This window comes from Nelumbo lutea, chromosome 6 (assembly GCF_056320005.1).
Source record: "Nelumbo lutea isolate HS-2025 chromosome 6, American lotus-T2T, whole genome shotgun sequence".
In the NCBI taxonomy this organism is placed as follows: Eukaryota; Viridiplantae; Streptophyta; class Magnoliopsida; order Proteales; family Nelumbonaceae; genus Nelumbo; species Nelumbo lutea.
In genome coordinates this window covers 4815055-4830063 of record NC_142689.1, presented here as the reverse complement: position 1 = coordinate 4830063, position 15009 = coordinate 4815055, and the positions used below count along the sequence as shown (strand labels likewise).

Genomic DNA, 15009 nt, shown 5'->3' with positions numbered 1-15009 from the left:
TTGATTATGGGAAAAACAAGAAATTGGATAAAGTAGTTAGGTGTTTAGTGTTATAATAATCCATTATATCTCGTTCTCTCCAACCCAATTTCATCAAGAAAAAAGAAGTTAAAAGAAAACTTTTTGCAACTAGTATCCGAATTCAATCCTATTAATAGGACCATATTTTCCGATTCGATTCAATCCGATTATGGCTAAATGGGTATCCAAATCCAACTTAAATGAACCTTTAATTTATGTTATGGGAGAGAAGAAAAAGAAATAAAAGGGAAGAATTGTTGCATCATTGGATGGATAGACGGTGCAACTTGAATTCAAATGTGACCCACATAATACTTCGCACCCATATGAGAAGCACATAACACAGGCTTTTGCAATGGATCATCTCATCTGGGCCCAACTCAAACCAGAAGTGTGGACTTGAATTTGTGTCTCCGTTAATGGAGAGCCACATATTGCAAATGTGGCGAACTCATCCTTAGCAAGATCAGGATCCAGTCCTCTTTCTTTGGGCACTGGTGGGGTGGGGAAGGGGGGTGGCCAAGAGAGCTCCCTCTCCTTCCATCTTCTGACATGAACAAAAGAAAGATGGCCCTCCTTACGTGTAGTTCTCAACTCAGCAAAATGAAGTCAAATAGAATATTAATTGTCATTATAATTAACAATGAAGAGAAACAACTGTCACATTAACTTATAACCAATGAGCTGATCTGTCATCCTCATCTCTCTCTTCTATGAGGAGTTTATGGTAATGATCAATGAAAATAATTGAAACAATATTGGAGTTTTCTATTCATTCAATAGAATGGAGACCCCCCACCCCACCCACCCACCCACCCATATTTTAAGTTCAAATGTTTATGTCTATAATGGCGGGCCACACAATTTTATAATAGTTGTGATTGTCTGTTGGGTCAACTTTACCAGCAAGTGGGTGAGCCAATTCAGTTAAGTTAGGTGCAGAAAAAATGAGTTAGAAGCAAAATATAACTTTGTTAGTCCAACTTAACCAGTTCAGAGGCCAGGGGAAGGGGGGTCCCTTTAATTAAATAAGTAGAGGCGACTGAAGCTTCAGAGACAATTGGAAATGGGTCCCCTTTAAATAAATCTTTTTTTTTTTATCTTTATTAGTTTTAGTAGATACTATATAATAAAACAATATCCCTATATAAAGGAAACCCAACATAAGAGTATGAGGCTTGAAAATAAAGAGGGAGGCATTAAGGCGATCAGGATTAATACCATATAACTATATGCGAGCAGCTTGCAATCGATCCTATGTTGTAATGAATTTACGATACACTATCACTCCTGCGATGAGTTTGCAAAACCCGCAATCCACCAAGCCTAGTCAATGCCTGAAGATAAAAAATCTCCACAGGGACCTGTCCAAAGGACCTAAGCCCACCTAAGCATGCGATGAAACTACGCCTGCTACAATGTGCGATGAATTCATAGTTTGCGAACCCACTCTTAACGATAGGTTAGAAGGAACATTAGGCCAAGCCCATGGTGAGGCCCATGTGTGCCCAAACGCACATAGACCCACAACAACAAAGAACTCTACGAGCCGCCACGTGGAATCGACGAAGCACCAACCGCCAAATGGTGACATCTCTGTTGCCACATAGGATTAGTTATAACGCACAAAAAGGTAGTAGCACACATGAGTAATGAATGATCTCAATGATAAAGAAAACCAATCCCTGAAAAGGTCCTCACGAGACACGTGGCGATACCCCAATAGCACATCCAATGATTGACAGTGAATCAAATATTCCCTTCCTCAATACGGAATGAATATCCTCACGTCCTACCTTTTAGGATCTCAGGATCGCCTCCATAAATAGAGATCCTTCTCGTATCAGAAATTATCCGATCCCAAACAATCTATTACCTTGTACTTTCAAATTATCCCCTTTTCCAACATCCTCAATCCAAAGATCTTCACTTCCTTAACCCTTGTTTGTCTTTCAAAGAAACTATTCCTCACTCCAGCCTTACCCTGCACACAACATTAATGAACTTGGCAGCTGGAATTTAATATTCTTCCGTTGTCCTTAGTTTGTTTTTGTCCAGAAGATTGGCGGGAGATGGAGAACAATGAGAGAGGGAGGGAAAGAGGAACATTATAACTATTTTAATTTAATACTCGACGTATTGGTATTAGAGCCAGCCGATTAATTAATCAAAAAAACCAGCCGGTTAACCGTCCTACCCGATATATGAGTTGAGATCTGCTCCTAACGAACACTCCCAACAAGTTATTACGTAAGGCGCACATAGGGAACATCTCCCATGAATGATAAGGAAAATATTCTCAACATGTGGCGGGAGAGAATTGTTGGTAACATATCCCTATGGGATGCATGTATGATGTATCTCTAGTTGCTATAATGCTATTTGATAATGGGGTATATATTGAGGGAGAAACAAACAAGTGGAAAAAGGGGAAACCCTCCACTGAGAGACTGTTCTTGTCCAACTTGGCCCAAGTGGGTTATCCAATTATTCCTTGTCCGGGAATAATTTAATCAATCAGAGAAAGTGCAAAAATGCCCCATCAGCTAACACTGGCCCAACTTTTGGGTTTGTGGTCACAGCAGGAGCAAAAGGGTTCCATGTTCCCTCCATATATCCTTCTCTGTACTGCTGTCACTGCTGGGTCGCTGGCCGCACTTATTGGACAACGTTTTATTTTTTATTTTGTTTGGTACTGATTAGTGGGGAACTTTAGACCCCCTTTCAGAAATTTTGATGATAAAAATATCAAACAAATATGTAAGAAAGAAGAAAAAAAGAAAAAGGAAATAAAGAAAGAATAGAGTAGTCAATCCATCTTTTTGCTTACACGTGTAATTAGTAATTAATGGTGGAAATGAAGAAATGGATTGACAATCACTTTAATGAAATTGGGTTGGGAAAAATATAATAAGGTTGCATTTAGCGTTCTTTATTTTTTTAAGGATTTATTTCCTTTTTGTCAGTATTCATAATACATTTTAACTTTAAAAAAGATTAAAATAAGGAATATTAAATGAAACCTAAATGTCATAGACAAAGCCATAATTTCCAATTCTAATAGATTGAATTTTGATCCAACTACAATCCGATTGAAAGTATGTAGATCCAATCCATTCCAAATTTTATATAGGAAAATTCAGTTTCATTAGTTACAATATTTGGATTCCATTAAATATTCCAATTCAACTCAACTTAATTTAATACCAAGGTATTTCCGTGTTACAATATTTAGATTCCATTAAATATTCCAGTTCAACTCAACTTAATTTAAATATTCCAATTCAACTCAACTTAATTTAATACCAAGTCCAACACACTCGATATGATCCAACGCAGCACATCTCATCTCATGGTAAAATCATGCGGTGTCAGATCATATTAGAAACGAATTGGAAAGGGTTTTGTTGGGAGCTGATCCTGGATTACATTTCACATGGTTTGCAATTCTACTTGTTTATTTTTTTAATGACAAAAAAACACCATTGATCAGTCATCAAAACCTTCTTGTCGTTGTTGTGTTTGATCTATCGGATGGTTATTGAAATATTCGATTCAATCTATATCAATGAACATAATGGATGTCCAAATCTATTTGGATTTTGGATAAACATCCCCATTGACACCATTATATATGCTTTGTCTGTGGCAGGTACCACTCTAAATTGAACCCCTACAGAAACGATAGACGTAAGAGTAAGAGGACGCCACAACCTCCCAAGATCTACCCTCCTCCATTCAGTTCTTGGTGGTGTTTTAGGGCAATCCAGAAGAAAAAGGAAGAAAAGAAGATTCTTTCAATGAGGATTTCTTGTTTCTCTATATCTGAAAGAAAAGGAAAATTTTCAGAAAGAAAAAAGAAATAAATGAAGATGATAGAGATTTAGGTTTTACTAAAGTGACTGGTATTTCGAGGTATGTGGTTTATGCCAACTCCCCTGCTATTGTATTTGTGTCTTGTTTCTACTTACAATTTATTATCGATTTGGGATGAATATCTGGCTGACCGTCTCCTACCTGGTCAGCGAGGATATATATATCATTTAAATGTATTTTACACTTAAATTTTTGGGTTTAAGAGTTTAGGGGTTTTGAGTTTAAGTTTTGGGGTTTAAAATTTGAGATTTATATTTGAAAACCAAGAGGTGGTCAATCGAAATTGCCCAACCACAGTCCACTCTTATACACAATATTTCACTGCAATTAACTGACCATTATTTCATAAATAGGGCCTGGAGGAAAAGCATCTTGTGTTTGGTTATAGTCTTTGCTATATTGATTAATATCTCCCCTAGTTTAAGTGTCCAAAATTTCTACTTCTACTATGTAAATTATAAAAGAATTGGTATGGGCTTGGTGGAGATTTGGAATCAGACATTAATGTTAATTTGTATGGTTGTAAGGAGCATAGTATTGGGAAGTTAAGAAATAATATATCCAAAAAAATGAATATCGCAAAATGCAAATGTTTAATTAGAAAAGACAGGGTTAGAAATCAAGTCATGTAAAGGAATCTAGGAATAGCTTCAGCCTTCAATAGGTGATACAATGAGAGAAAGTGGACTGAAACTATTTGGCCACAAGTAAAATCATCTATAGCACATGTTAAGTAAAATAATTTATATATTACAACTTGAAGGGGCTAAAAGAGTTAGGAATACATCTAAAAGAATTTGAATGAAACTAATAAGAAATGATATTTAAACACCAATAATTTAATTAGGGCACTAGACTGAATGGAATAGTGAAATAGGAAACCCCATAAAACTGAGTCAAGGCTTAGCGTCTATTTGGAGTCGTTGTCTTTGCTCCATAAAATGGTGTTACATCAGCACCACGTAGGAAAAAATGGTGCCCCAAGAAATAATCATCTGTTTGGAACCGTTTTTTCATAGAAAATGATGCTCCAAGCCACACCTTAAAAACCGGGAAGGCATGGCTTGGAGCAATGCCAAATTTAGTGTTTCCTAGAGCTACAACTCATTGCTGCCAACAGGGCAATGATGTGGTAATGGATAATGGGTAGAATTGCAGAAAATGTTTTCTGGAACATTGGTACCAAACATGAAAAATTGTTGCTACTTCAAGTAACGTCCTACCTGACAGCAACGATTCCAAACAAATAAAAAAATCATCGTTTTCAAAAAAAAAAATAGTGCTTCCAACCCACACATCAGCAGTACCATTTTCTCACTGCATCAGCAGCTTCTATGCCAAACATATACTTAGATGATAATAATGATCGTGACATATGGAGGCATTACACTCTTTAGACATTCCTCCCATGTCTTCATCTCTGACCATTTGAGAGTCATAAATGATGCCCTTAATAGGGATGAACATAGTGAAGTGGGTCACTTATTCAACTAGTTCCTTTATCAAACTTGGGGACAGCATTCTCATTGTCTCACTCAACTACATAGACCATGGGAAGGAAAGTGCACAAAAAGAAAACAACAGTGCTGCTGACTCATAGCTGCACAGCCGCAGCTTGGTGGATGCTTCATTAACACTCATGTTGTGTCATCTTCACTCTTCTGTCCATATATAATTGTTATTGTCCCCAGCTTTCTATTTTCTTTTCTTTCGTTTTTTATGTTATAGTGGATCAAATGGAGTTGGTGGAATTAAGTCAATAATAACAATAAATAAAAACTAATATTATTCATAGGATTTTAAGCAAAATGAAATCTTATTATTATTATTATTAGGGTAAATTAGAAAAACCACCTTGTACTATCACTATGACCCTGAGACAAAAACCCCTTTAGTTAGTCTTCGTTCAAATCCGCCCTTGCAATCCCTACTTCTAATAATCATTCAGAGAAAAACACTGTTCATCTTCTCCAACCTCACCTCACGGTACACGAACAGCAGTGGTGATAGCTGTTGCAGCGTGGCAGGCTTCCTAAATCATTCTCTCTCCCTCTCTCTCTCCCCCTCTCTCTCTTCTTCACCTTTCCCTTTCTCTCCTCCCCTTTCTTCTCGATTTCCGTTTTTCGTTCCTTGCAATGGAGAGAGAGAGCAGAAGATGTCTCGGTAGAAGAGGTAGCAATAGAAGGAAGACCAGAGAGGTGATTCACTGGACTACGGTCAATGAAGCTCTGACTCCGCTTTGAGAAGGCAGTTGACCTCAAATTCAATACTGCTGCAACCGCTGAACCAGAGGGATCAAGTCCAAACAATGTTGCTGTCCTCACTGTAGAGGAAGAGAGGCTTGTTGAATAACTGAGGAGGAGCTTCTGGTTAATGCTTTCGCATATATGGAATCCAGTCGGAGATTGCAACTGGGATGCTGCAGCATTCAGTGAGAACCCCTGCAATTGAGACAACACTAATGTACCAACGGATCCAAAAACATCATCTAGGTTAGTATGCTTCACCCCACCAAGCTGACTATACTCCCCTGCTTGACCACCAGATGAGGCAGCAAGGGCTGCAGCAGTGGCCAAGGTCCAGCTGTACTGGGTGGAGTGATTGGAGATCTCATCCATCAACTGCTGCTGTTGGTGATTAGATCCTTAAGGACTTCAAATGGGGATGCTTAACGTTACCATCAGCCTCAATAAGTAAAACACCATCCACCATTTTTGTGCTGTCTGTTACCAATAACTCTTCTTTTGTAGCATGGACAATGCAACAAGTGACATTGACCTCTGCAACAGACTACTCGGTACTCACGATAAAGTGAATGAAAATTAACAGTATCTTCAACAAAAATGGTTTGCCATTCATGACAATTGATTCAGATCTTTAAGAACACTGGTAATGCCCTCACTGTCAGAGTGTGGCTAAGAAATTTCTCTCTCCATTATCACATTTTGGGTACTACAGACCCCTTGAGTTGCAGGTTGTGGGATGAACCTCTTGACAAGTTGAAAGGTCAATCTTGGAAACTGACTGCGATAAAAGCTACACAAACACACTTTCCCCTCTTAAGCTTCTGCAAGGCAGAAACTATTTGGCTACATGGCTACCTCTCCCTTTTTGCATATCCCCATCACATGTCACCGATCGAATCAATGTAGAATTTTAGTTCAACCCCTTTCTATAATCAGAAGCTTCATTGGATTTCCCATCATCTGAAATATTCAGGACCCTACCCACTCTACCGCAATGATGGTTGGATGCTGGCTCTAGTTCACTGGCAGCATCATGCTACCCTATTCCTGCAGTCTCACCCTCTGAAGATTCATTTCCTCACTTGAGTTTTGTGACAAGAACATATAAACCAAGAGAGCAAGTTTTGAATACAGAGCAGTTAACCGGGAATTTGAAATGTAAAGAAGTTTGATTTAACATTTGACAAACGTTGTAGACTTATAGTAGAAACAAAGAAAAGATGGATAAATCGAGAAATTGGAAAGTTACGTTTTCTTATCAAAGAATTTCTTGGATACCTGCTCGCTCATTGGGATCGCAAGGCAGCAATCACAGCTCCGGCTTCCCTTAACACAATGAACACACCATGATCCGTTAACCGTAACGAACCGGTATCCAAATAGCAGTCCACCTCCACAGAAATTGCATTCATCTGAAGTGGAATCAATGCCGGTAGATCACACCGGCCATGAACATGAGGCTGGTAGCTCGGAATATCTGGATTATCAATGAGAAACATAAAGAACATTCAAGATAGAAGAAATGAGTAGAGAGCTCTAAACGAACATATGGAGGGAGAATTCATTACATTTCATTTATGAGAGAGAGGTCACTAAATTTATAGATACAAGTACAGCTGGATGCAACCAACTTATGGAGGGAATCTTGTAACTAACTCTTACCAGACTTCTATCTAACTAATTCTGTTAACATGCCCCGGTAATTTGGACCTCCCTCGTTCTCCCTTGTTCAACACATTTCTGCAAATCTCGAACTCCTAATCTGTTCTTCAGCAACTCAAACCGAAGGCTAGAAATTGGTTTAGTCAAGCCATCAGCTACTTGCTCGGCAGAAGTGACATGCTCAACCTCCAACTCTTTCCTAATAACCTTCTCTCTAACAAAATGAATATCGAGCTCCATATGCTTTGTCTGAGAATGCAAAATGGGATTTGCAGACAACAAGACAGAACAGAGGTTATCACATAACAACAGTGGCACTTTCCTTTGAGTCACATTCAGCTCCCTAAGGAGTGATTGTATCCAAGCAACTTCAGCTACTGCGTCTGCCATCCCACGATACTCAGCTTCTGTACTCGAGCGGATGACAGTGTGCTGCTTCTTAGAAGACCAAGACACCAAGTTCTCACCTAGATAAACACAAAAGCCAGTAGTATTTCGTCTGTTATCAATATCCGATGCCCAATCTGCATCAGAAAATGCATACAAGCGCAAATTTTGTGTAGCCTTCAAGTGCAGCCCATGACTCACTGTCCCAGCCAAGTACCTCAAAATACGCTTGACTAACTTCCAATGAGGCTCCAGAGGCTGCTGCATAAATTAGAAACATTTATTGACTGCATATGAAATCTCAGGTCTAGTTATGGTAGCATATTGGAGAGCTCCAACAATCGACCTATAGGTAGTGGCATCCGCAACTGGTTCACCCTCCACTTTAGACAGCCTAGGACCGGTTGGCATAGGTGTATCCACTCCTTTAGCTTGAGACATATGAGCTCTCTACAGTAAGCCTTTAACATACTTACTCTATGAAAGATGCAGGGAACCATCTTGAAGCTTATTCACTTCAATACCAAGGAAATAATTCAACTCACCAAGATCTTTAACAGAGAATTCCTTATTCAAAGCATGTCATCAACATACACTAGAACAAAGGTGGTATGCTGGGAGGTGACTCTCAAAAACAGTGAATGATCACACTTGGTAGACACAAACCCAACTTTGACAGAGTTGCTGTTAACTTCTCAAACCAAGCTCGGGGAACTTGTTTGAGACCATAAAGGGCTTTCCTCAACCTGCAAACCAGCCTCCTATCTTCAACTTCAAAACCTTGAGGTTGATCCATATATACCTCTTCTTCTAGAACACCATTTAAAAAAGCATTATTCACATCAATTTGATGAATTTTCCATTTCCAATAGAGAGCTAGAGTCAATATAATTTGGACTGTTGTTGGTTTAACTACCGAGCTAAAAGTCTCTTTGAAATCACAACCCTTTTGTTGAAGAAATCCCTTAGCCACAAGTCTTGCTTTCAATCTCTGAACTAAACCATTTGAATTATGTTTAACTTTGAACACCCATTTGCAGCCAATTGATTTTCTATCAGCAGGAAGATGTACCAAGTCCCAAGTATGATTCTTCAAAAGAGCTGAGTATTATTCTGCCATAGCTTGTTTCCAATCAGGGAACTGCAAAGCCTCTGTGATAGTGGAAGGCTCTTTAGAAACAACCAAGGCTTTAGGCTTGAACACACCATTCTTTGATCTGGTAATCATAGGATGAAGAGACTGGAAGCGAGTCTGAACAGGTGTTGCAAGTAATTTTATAGAGCCAGATAAAACAGAACCAACAACTCTCACTGTAGGAGCAGAAGTGGGCTCAGTTGCAAAACAACAATCTGAACTGCCAGGCAAAGTATTAGTAACAAGATCAGTAGGAATAACACTCTCAACATTAGTAGATGATTTAGGTGTCAAAGATCTGGGGGCACCCTGTAATTCATCTAGGGAGGAGATGCTGAAGGAAAAGGAGGAGGTGAAGGAGAAGAGGTTGCAACAAAACTGGAAGATGAAGAAAATATAGTAGAATAGGGAAAAAGATTCTCATCAAAGATGACATCTCTAGAAATGTAAATTCTGCCAGAAGGTGCCAAACACTTGTAGCCTTTGTGTTGGAGACTATAGCCAAGGAAAATGCATTGAGTGGCCTTAAAATCAAGCTTGTATTTATTGTAAGGAGCAGTGAGAGGATAACAAGCATAGCCAAAAGTTCTAAGAGCTGAATAATCAGATGAAGAATGAAATAAGAGAGAATATGGTGAAGAATCATTCAAAACTAGAGTAGGTAAGCGATTAATGAGGAAGGTGGCAGTTCGGAAGGCTTCATCCCAGAATTTGAAAGGAAGAGTAGATTGAGCCAGCAGAGTTAAATCAATTTTTGTTATATGTTTATGTTTGCGTTCGGCCAAACCATTCTGCTGGTGGGCATGAGGACAACCCAAGCGATGGAGGATACCATTATCAGAGAGGAACTGAGAAAAGGCTCTAAACTCACCTCCCCAGTCACTCTGAATGGCTTTAATCTTATGATCAAATTGCAACTCAGCCATAGTCTTGAATTGAAGGAAAGCAGAAAAAGCATCAGACTTATTCTTAAGGAAATATATCCAAGAATAGCAAGAGAAGGCATCGGTGAAATGTATGTAATAGGTATATCCATTGTATGATTTAAGAGGTGCTGGCCCCCATAAATCAGTGTGGATTAACTGCAGAGGTTGTGTTTATACAGAAGAAGAAGCATGATAAGGAAGCTGATGAGATTTACCAAATACACAAGCCGTGCAAACAACTAGATTCTTTTTATTAACAACATGAATATTACAAGCATTCAGTACATTATTCAGAACATGTAAAGAAGGGTGGCCTAGTCTATTGTGCCACAAATGAAATACAGAAACAGAAAAGGATGTTGTTGTAGAAGAAGATGTTGAAGCAGTGTGAGCAATATGAGTAGACATAGGTGTAGCAGAGAGAGATGAAGGCTATTAAGACACAACAAAAGCAGAACTGGATGCTGAAGAAGAAACAGATTTGGTCACATGTGGATCTTCAAAAGAGTAGAGACATGCTCTAAGCTTGCCTTGCAAAAGAATTCTCTTGGAAACTTGATCCTTTACCACACAAAAATCAGGATGGAATTCAAAGAAAACATTATCATCTCTAGCAAATTGAGAAACACTAAGAAGATCCTTGGTAATAAGAGGAACATGAAGCAGATTTTTCAAAATCAAAGGTGAATGAGAGGAAGAAGAGTGAATTAAAGCGTGTTCAACATTAGAAATTTGCAAACCTGATCCATCACCAATATGAAGAGCATTAGTTCCTGTGTAAGGAGTCTTGATAGCAAGATTGGCTGCATCATAGGTAATGCGATTCGATGCACCTAAATCAGGATACCATGAGTGGTTAGGGACAAATTCAAGAGTAGCAATATAAGCCTACAAATGTAGAGAGGAGACTTGTTGTTTCTGTTGCTGCTATTGCTTCTGTGCATTATGAAAATCTACAACGGATAACTAGTAATTCTAGTCATACCTATGGTAACAATTGGATGCAAGATGACCAAATTTACCACACACTTGACAAGTAATAGATGGTCTGTTGAAACCACCTCTGCCTGATCTTCCTCCTCGCCTACTAGAGTTCATACCTCCTCTGGCACCTCAAATATTCATACCTCTTCCTGCAAATGGAGGTCTGCTGCTAGGATTATTTGAATTATTCTTGACTTGCAATTGTGCAACATTAGCTATGAGAGTTTCCATTGATTTGTGTTTCTCAATTGTGCAAGAAGAAGTGATTCATTATCACTTACAGTATATGGATCCAGCCTAGATGTAAATGATGTTATGAAAGGATCAAAATCCTCTGAGAGTCCACTAACAGACAACGATCGCAAAATCGGAGAGATCGGATTCCCGATCGCAGCCAAAGCATCAACAGTACCTTTAATTTTCAACAAGTACTCATTAACAGACAACGAACCTTTCTTTGTGTTCCGTAATTGTGTCTTCAACTGCTTGATTTTAGCGCGAATCTGAGATGCAAAGAAGATTTGAATTCGCTCCCAAGCTTCCCAAGATGTCTCACAACCAACAATTCTGGTCAACATGTTCTTAGACATTGACGAAAGCATCCAAGACAACAACAATTGATCTTGTTGATCCCATTCTATAAACTCTTCACTAACTCTACCTTGATCTTCATCTTCCTACATCTAAAACTTCTTTGGAACTGAAGAACTATTCAAGAAGTGTTGTAATTTGTATCCTCTAATCACATATATAATTTGCTGCTTCCATAGAAGAAAATTGTTCTCTGTTAATCGAACAGAAATCGCATGAGTAAAGGTCTTCACCTCAACCTTTTGTTTGCTCGGTGTTGAAGCAAGCGTGGTGCTCGACGATGCCATATCTCCACTAACAGGAGAGTGGCTCTGATACCATGAGAAACATAAAGAACATTCAAGATAGAAGAAATGTGTAGAGAGCTTTAAACGAACATATGGAGGGAGAATTCATTACATTTCATTTCTGAGAGAGAGGTCACTATATTTATAGATACGAGTACAGCTGGATGTAACCAACTTATGGAGGGAATCTTGTAACTAATTCTTAACAAACTTCTATCTAACTAATTCTGTTAACAATCAACAATTGCAGGATCAAAGATCACTGCGTAAAGCATCGGAGAAGTCGGAAGAAGCATGTGGGAAGATTTCTCCTTTGCGACGGCCTTGAAGGCGAAACGAAACGAACGTTTCCAAATTATATTCGCTTTGCGAGCTTCGAGCCATCTTCGACAGATTTCACGAATTGTTGAGCCATTCTGATAAGACTATTGAGAGAAACAAAATTAAGACAAATTTTTGGAATACCTCTGGACTCTGGTTTCCATTTCACGTCACTGATGCTACGTTTTTGGAATGGATGAGATGTCATCACCAACAGGCGAAGGACTTCGAAAGTCCGCCACCCTCGCATCATCTACCGCCGTTGTTCGTGTACCGTGAGCTGAGGTCGGGGAAGATAAACATTGTTTTTCACTAAATAATTATTAGAAGGATAGTATGGAGATTAAAAAATATTTTAACGGTGGATTTGGATGGAAGATTAGTGGAAGGGGTCTTTGTCTCACGGTCATAATACAAGAAGGATTTTTGTGGCAAAACAAAGTACAGATGGTTTTTGTCACAAATCTCATAATATAGGGGGGGTCTTTGTAATTTACCCTTTATCATCATCATCATCATCATTATTATTATTATTATTATTATTATTATTATTATTATTATTATTATTATTATTATATTATTATTATTATTATTAAATGTGAATATGTGACACATTATTTATGATAGTGGTAGTTGTGGTGGAGGAGGTGTGAAAAAGGATGGAGATAGGGGACACCACAACCCTAATGGATTGCAGAATTGTTGGGTGAAAGAGAGAGCCCAACCGTCCAACAACAAAGGCAGCCTCCATTTTGTTGGGGAACGGCATTAACACTTGCATGATCTCTCTCTCCCTCGTCTAATTCAATACATCTGCTATCTCCTTCTTTGTGATTGTAACCATTAATACATTATACATGGATATGGAATTATGAATAACATTGGGAATTTGGGATATATAAGCCCTAGACGAATCCCTAATATTACACCACACCACGTTTCGATACCGAAAAAATAAATCATGCAGCAAGCAATTCAATTCAAGGTATCTATACTCTTATTTTTTTACTTTCAATAAAACCCATCACATCAGGTTGCAATTATTTCATACCTACTGCCATTGTTTAAACTTGAAAGTAGAGGGCCTTGATGTATCGCACCATGAAATCAAAGTCTCTCTTTATATTGATATCAATATGGGCCACAGATCTTCAAAAGTTATTAATGTATTGCGTTAAATACCAAAACAAATCCAAAAATCATTCTGGATACTTGGGATGTGGAGGTATTGATTGTACTAAGCAAAAGAATTGGTTGATTGTACTAAGCAAAAGAATTGGTTGATTGTTGGAAGAAAAAAAACGTGTGGGGCCATTAACATTAATTTTTCAGTTGGCAATTGGTTGATTGTACTAAGCAAAAGAATTCTCATTTGCGCAGGACATTGATAACTGGTATTGATTTTACTACACCAAGGCATTCTATGAAGCCATCGGACCAATATTGAATGAGAGGGTTTTGGTTATATGTGGGCCATATTTTTGGTGGATCGTGCCCCAAATGTTCATGAACGTCTCTCATGCTATAAATCACATTATTAAGATAATCATGACGATTACATTGTCCTTTTCATAACTTGGCAGAGTGGTCGCCATCAATGAGATGGCGCTCCAGATATACGAATAACATCATAATAAACGTATTAGGATATAGTTTGGATATGGATAAAAAATTGAGATATAGTAAAAAATTCAAATCAATCTTAAAAAATATATTATTAACTATATTTATATATTTTATATGAATGTAAATAATTCATTTAAATGTAAAAAAAAAAACATAATTTAATAGTTTATATAAAGTGTTACATTTTGAGACACAATTAGTAACTATTGAAAAATAATGAAAAAAATAAAAATAAAATAAAATGTGAATGTCAATTTTTAAAAACCAATATAATTAATCTTGATATTTATTAGTATATAAATTTTAATAATTAATTTTAGTATTTATTAATAAAAGCTTGTCACTCGTTAAGAAAAGTGAAAATTTATTTAACATTAAAAATACATATAATCATAGTAGACAAATATGTATGGGTTATTGGGGAACTTATGGTTGTTAAAATCAAGTGACCAAGATTTAAATCTTACTATAACTGATATTTGAAGCATTTTTACACTAACAAAACGAAATTAATGATAGGGGATCATTAATTACAGGAATTAATGAAAGAATTTGAATTAGGCTCTAAAATTCAAATTTAAATTTAAATTTGCCTTGGAATAATTGGCCAATTAATGAAAAAAAAATTAAACTTAAATAAACAACATAAATGAGAGATTCGGTATTAAATACGGATTAACGATATAGATCCGAAACAGCCCGATGAAAAAAAAAATGAAACGAATGATTTATACATGTCCTAGGTATCGGGTTTTTATCAGAATGATACATATCGTTGCCATATTTTGAATCTTGCCTCCAAGTCCCTATCCGGTCATCAATCAACAGTACATGAAGATGGGCCCATCTCAATAAATCAAACGAATTCACATCTGCGCCCCACAGCACATTCCAACAGTGTATTGCAAACATCTCCCACCGATAATTTTCATAATTTGGGAGACGTT

General features: G+C 37.6%; 2 long non-coding RNA genes across 8 annotated transcripts; one reads left to right on the top strand and one right to left on the bottom strand.

Moving 5' to 3' along the window:
* Positions 1-3440: 3440 nt before the first annotated feature.
* On the top strand, positions 3441-7716 carry LOC148846958 (uncharacterized). Its single transcript, XR_016100198.1, has 2 exons — positions 3441-3936; positions 5846-7716. It is a non-coding gene; the product is annotated as an uncharacterized LOC148846958 (long non-coding RNA).
* Positions 5695-12981, bottom strand: LOC148846957 (uncharacterized). Of its 7 annotated transcripts, XR_016100195.1 has the most exons (5): positions 11519-12981; positions 11239-11386; positions 10994-11086; positions 7806-10814; positions 5695-7620 (listed from the first exon to the last, which is right to left on the bottom strand). It is a non-coding gene; the product is annotated as an uncharacterized LOC148846957 (long non-coding RNA). The 7 variants fall into 7 exon arrangements; XR_016100194.1 differs by having other exon boundaries at positions 11239-12981; XR_016100197.1 differs by having other exon boundaries at positions 7806-9547; positions 11239-12981.
* Positions 12982-15009: the final 2028 nt, after the last annotated feature.